The following is a 6,000-nucleotide window of genomic DNA, read 5'->3' as shown; positions in this document are numbered from 1 at the left end:
CTCAGCCTTAGGGATTTAGGTGGCTATTTCTCCCCAAGATGCAAAAGATGAACCCTGGCAAGCACCAGTCTCATCATGTAATCCCTGTATCTGAGCCAGACGTAACTGGGTGACCAGAGGTGAATGAGTCTGCAGCCATCCCACAATGCCAAGGAGCCTTCTCCTAAGTATTGATATTTTCCTGCTTCTTGTGCCGCTTTGGGTGAAACAAAACAAAGAAATGAGCCAAGCTGCTTGATTTTGCAATCTCCATAGATGTCAGAGGCAGGGACAACCACAGAATAAAGATATCCTGTTCAAAGGAAATAAATAAGATGCTGATTGGCAAGCTAAATCCTCCACAGCGTTGCTGCCCGTATGACTGGAATCCCAAATGAGCCAAACTGCAACATATTTTGTGCTGTTTCCGCACTCCAGATGCATTTTTCAATCTATTTCCTTAAGCCTGCAGGACCGCTGTCTCAAATTCCACTTCCCATTTCCCTGCTTGGACAGAAACACTAAGTACAAGCTCTCCTTAGCGACAGCACCTTTCATTCCATTTCTCATATGTCTAAGCACATCGGCAGGGTTTGTATGTGTTGACAGAGCCATTGTCATGAGATAATGGGCTGCTATTAGAGCATCTTTTTTTCCTTCTGATGGCCTTAGGCTATTTTCCTGTGATGTGAGAAATGATGTCTTGCAGTTCCCGGACATGTCATGGAATCAGCAGTCTCCTGCCACACTGTCACACAGCACAATCTGTTCGGCAATTCTTGTGAGAGACAGAGCAGAAAACTGTCCCTCTGGGATGTTGTATACTACCTTGGCAAACTCAGGCCGCTGAAGAGGGAACAGCTGATCCCACCCTGAGTCAAAAATGTCCCAGAACAGGGCATTCCACAGAGCAAGAGGGGAGGTCTGCTATGCGATCACCCTCCACCTTGTCTCCAATGGAGATGGTGCTGCTAAGTTAGCTGCACATCCTGGAGAAATGGAAAACATCAGCCTAAGCAAATAAATGTTGAGGTCAAAGTCTAAGGATTTATCAACTCAAGTTACAGTCTCCACTTGCCCTCCCTTAAGGAAATGAAGCAGCTTAAATGACCTGGAAATATTAAACCTGAGCTAAGCAGCCAGGTAAAACAAGGCAGAAGCTGGAGAAAGGAGTGCAGACAGCAGGGAATAGTTTACAGCTGCCATAAGGACTCTGTCCAAAGCCTGCTTTTGCCAGAGGAACAGCCCAGCTTCCTACATTAAGGTCCTTCTGTGGGAGCCAGCCCACCTAAGGGAATAGTGTTTTGACTTCCCCGTAGTGGTATGAGACCAGGTCTGGATGTGGCCCTTATGGAGGCAGGGGTCTGCCCTGCAAGGCATCCACCCTCCTTCTCTGAGATCTTGATCATGCACAGCATTAAGGGATTTGAACCAAGAGGCTGCAGCTTTCCAAGCCCTCCTGGAGAGTCTGTGAGAGGAGAGGGTCTGTGGTTTGAGACTGAATGCCTCCAGGCCATTCCTTGCTGGTGACCCCGGATTTAGGTCAGACGCTGAGATTGCAGAGGATGCTGTAATGCCATTAATGTTGTTGCAGGAGCTTCTGTGCAGCATCACAGAGTGATAACAGCCAGAAGAATAATATGAGGACCTAGGCAGCAAGGGCCAAACTCTGGCCTCATAGAATAGAGGCCCAGAAGGGGCCTGGAGGGGAGATGTGGGGACACAGAATCATATAGGTGGGAGGGGGCCTCTGGATGTTTCTGGTCCAATGCTTTGCTCAGAGCAGGGTCAACACACAGCAGGCTGCTTAAAGCCTTGTCTAGATGAGCTCTGAATCATTTCAAGTGCCCCTTTTGGTCTCCGGCCCCCACTCTGACTCCCAGTGCTGAAAACCTTGCATTCATCCTTCACTCACGGTCAGTCCATGCTGTTCATTTTGGCTCCCTCCCACCTCATACAGGCTCCTTCTCCCTCTGGACCTCCCAGTTTCTTGTTTCTGATGGAGCTCCTTCCCTGGCCATGGGGAATTCACATAGCCTCTGTGCCTTGCTTTCCTTTACCATCACCATCCTGGAACTACCTGAAAGGCAGTCAGACAGCCCTGATCGATCTCAGGGTTAATTAATGCTTGCAGTATGAAAAGTGAGACGGAAGCAGTCATTATTGCCAGTTACATCTCAATGCAGCACTGTTTCAGAAAGCAGCGAGCACTGTCTCCTTCCAGTGAGCTGTGAGCAGCATTTCCCTCTGTGACCGAGGAGGAGGCTGCGGGCTGGGGAAGAGTCTCCCTGACCTGGCAGTGCATGGAGGATGCAGGAAGAGAACGAGGCACATCAAGTCAAGGAGTAAACACGGCCTCAGCACAAGCTGCCTCTAGCTTTGCATTATCCACCTCTGCCATGGATTCCCTGTTCGGTACTGCGCATTCTGTAGAGGTGCTTATTTATTTATTTAACTTTTTTGCTGCAAAGGTTAAACAAATCAAACATTACTGATTCAGTGCAAATGACAGAAGGCTAAGTGGTGTTATCTTTAATTACTGTCAGTGTCAAGGAGAACAACTAGGAGCTGTGAGGGGGTGTAGGTCTGGTTTTGTGGGGTTTTGGCAGGGTTGTCATTTGTATTCAGATGGGGACATCTAGTGACCATGGTGACATATTGCAAGGGTTGAGCATCCTCTGCACTCTCTAGTGGGGATGGAAAGCTTGGCCTAAAACCCACTGCCTGCTTGGGAAGCAACTTCTGCATTGCTAATACTGCTACTCCCCCTCACCTTCACCTGCTGCTATGGTGGGGCATCCTTGAGAGGATGTCCTCAGTGTAGCCCAGCCCTTTAGAGCTAATCCCACTTCCCCCTAAAAGACTGTGGTATCTTGTCTCAGGTCCCCTTGTGTCCTCCCTGTTGCAGGGCCAAAGCCAAGTCACCACAGTGGGTTCCCTACAGTGCTCCGGCCACGGCTCACCTCTCTGGTGCTGTCTGAGACAGAGGACATGCCCTCTGAGCAGAGTCCAGCACAAGCTTTGGGCTCCTTTTGGCACCCAGGGCTATACGTGGTGAGAAGGGATGCCTCCATATGCCAGAGTGGGTGGGAGCCCCGAGTACACAGGGTCCATGTTGTGCGAGGTTTGGCTCAGCATGCCCGTGTGGAGCACAGGGAACCAGGGGAGATGGTCCTGATGCTCCTGGTTCACTGGATGCTGGGCAAAGACTGCTCCCCACCTCCAGATCCATCACCTGGTCCAATACACTCAGAAAAGCCAGCCTGGCTGCTGCTCTGCGTCTCTCCCTCTCCAGAGCTGTTTCTTCATTCAGTGCATGGCCAGGGCTGTGGGTGGGCACCTGGAGCCAGGTTTCCTGTGGGGCAGATGTGCAGCCAACTGCCTGACCGCACACACGCAGCGTGGGGCCTTTGATCCTGCCAGCTGCTCGGCAGAGGAGGCATCTCTGGCCCGCTCCGCCCTAGGTGGTGTCCCAAATGCCCTTGGCTCAGGAGAACTTACTTGAAAAGAACAAGCACAGCTTTTTTGTTTTATTCATACTCTAAGGCAGACAGCCTCATCTGGGCCAGGAATCTGTGTGTCTTTCAAAGCAACTCTCCGCTCCTCTCACATCTCTCGTGCTCCCTTTTACGCACCCAACTGGCAATCTCCTGATTTTCTGTGAATTAGGGTTTCTGGGGCTTTCCAGAATAGGCATGGGTTTATGGAGAAACTGGAGTTTTTAGTAAGAAATGTAGCCTAGTAAGATTCTATAGAGTGCATGGGTATAACCCAGATCTGCCCTCAAAGCCCCCCATACCTACTGCCCATCTGGAAGAGGATTCCAGGTACCCCATCCTCTGAGCCTGGTCACTTCTAATGGCCAGTGTGGCAAGAGGAGAACTGTCCCCCTCCCCTTTGGACACCCTGGAAAGGGCTCAGGGTGGATTCTGCCTCAACCAGATAACCACCAGGCCTTGTACTCCATCCCAGGACAGGGTTGGGGTCTGGAATGTGCCACGCCAGATGTTCAAACAGTTGGAGATAGCCAGGAATGTGAAGGTCCATCTTAAGCAGATGCAGTTTTGTTGTCTTAATGGCAGCCTGATCTCACACTGCACCAAATTCTGATTATGGGCCCCCTCTCCCTCCCTGAGAAACAGAAAGAAACCTTTCTGTTGCTGCCTTCTCTCTGTGAGTTTTCTCACTTCATTCAGATATTACTGGGAGGAAATGACCCCTGGGTTTCAGAAGTTTTCATCTCTGTCCTGTATGCTAAAAGGATTGGGCCTCAATTCCAGATACATTTTCACTTCTAATATTGTATTTCTCTTCCCAAATTTATGTCTACTTTGAAGTTTCTTTTCCCCTTACACCTACTGCTATCAACATCTCCTACCTATATATATTTGAAATTAATCTTTATTTCCCAAAGTAGCCCTCTAGCAATAGTGACAATAATTACTTTCTTTCTATTAGCTGATGTGAAACTGTGACTAGTTTGTGGGTATACTGTTAAAAACCAGACGTGTCGGGCAGTTACATCGAAGTTTGACGGCCTGAAAGGTCAGTAAGTGATTTTCCCCATGGAGCTGATTTATTAATTTTATGCTTGTCTAAATGGTCTAGCAACAGAGTCCTTGAGACTCCAGGGAGTCCTGACACACTATCTAACTACAACCACTGCTGCTGCACTGGAAATGCCATTTGTATTCCTCACTGTATGCAAAGGCACCCATACACAGGAATTCACGGTGACCTGTAGGACAGGATATAGCCACACCAGCTCACTGCTACTTGCTGCAGCTTCTTCTATGGCAGTGAAATAGAGCTTCACATCGTATGAACCTGTGGTGGCCTGATCTGTGAAGTTCGGCTCCAAGCACAGGTCAGGCTTTCCACCTTTCTCCCTCTTGAATTCATTTTCAGCCAAAGAAGGTCACATCAGTCCAGGACAGAGATCTGTGCAGGGTGAGAGCAGAGGTTGGGAGTCTGTTGTGATTTCAGAAATTTTGGTGTGAGCTTTCCACTGCAGGCTCTGCTGAAAGCCGCCCTCTGCTACCTGGAGACACGTGCTGGTCATCCAGGGTGGAGAATCTGTGAATATGCTCAATGTAGGAAGTAATGCACTTCGTTGCTCAGCTGTAAAATGACCTATATGCATTGACCTTCATCTGCCTTGAGGGTAGTCTGGGAGAGCAAGGCCTCTCCCTCCCTACCCATCCGTACGGCACCTTGTACAATGTCTCGAGCGCTTTATAACGCTGCCTATTCTGTACCTTTGGGGTTCATTTTCTCCATCCACAGAAGAGGGATAACAATTTGATCTCCACCAGAGAACACAGCAGTACCTGAGGACAGACAACTGTTCAGCATTTATTGTTATCCCTAGTCTAATCTAGGCAGTAGATAGATTAGATAATGCAGTAGATAGATGCATAATAACGGGATGCAGGCCACAGAACAACAAAATGCCACAGCAATTGTAAAACTCACAAAAGAGTTCGTGGCATGATTGCTGATTAAAAAATAAATAAATCCAAATGACTATCTGAAGGGTAAAGCGATTATAAATTTATCACCGGAGCTCCGATCCTTAGCAAGTTCATCATTAAAGGAATTACACAAGGTAACATACATTGGCTTGTTTAAGCCTCTTCCCAAGTTGAACATAAAATGACAAATAATAATTTGCACAACATAAATTTACTAGCACCTTAAACTATCTGTTCACTGAGTTACCTCTGAGGACTAGGAGAGAGGAAGTACCCTGCTTTTCACAAGGAACAGTAAATTTATACCAGCCTGAGACAGGTTTCAGTGCCTGATATTGCTTGGAGAAAAATCATAATAATAACTGGTCTGCTACCTACCCATTCATTAGCAGCGATTATACTATATTAGTGTTACAAATTGCTTTTGAAAGATGTTACCAAACTAGAAGCCCTTAGTTTAATTGAAAGCACTCTTTTTTGATTACTAATGGCCCTGTGTTAAAATAACAATGACCTGCATGAAAAAATTCCTTCCTTAGAGGGATCT

The sequence above is a fragment of the Dromaius novaehollandiae genome, chromosome 23 (genome assembly GCF_036370855.1).
Source record: "Dromaius novaehollandiae isolate bDroNov1 chromosome 23, bDroNov1.hap1, whole genome shotgun sequence".
NCBI lineage: Eukaryota > Metazoa > Chordata > Aves > Casuariiformes > Dromaiidae > Dromaius > Dromaius novaehollandiae.
The sequence above is the reverse complement of the archived record's forward strand: the minus strand, read 5'-3'. Positions refer to the sequence as shown.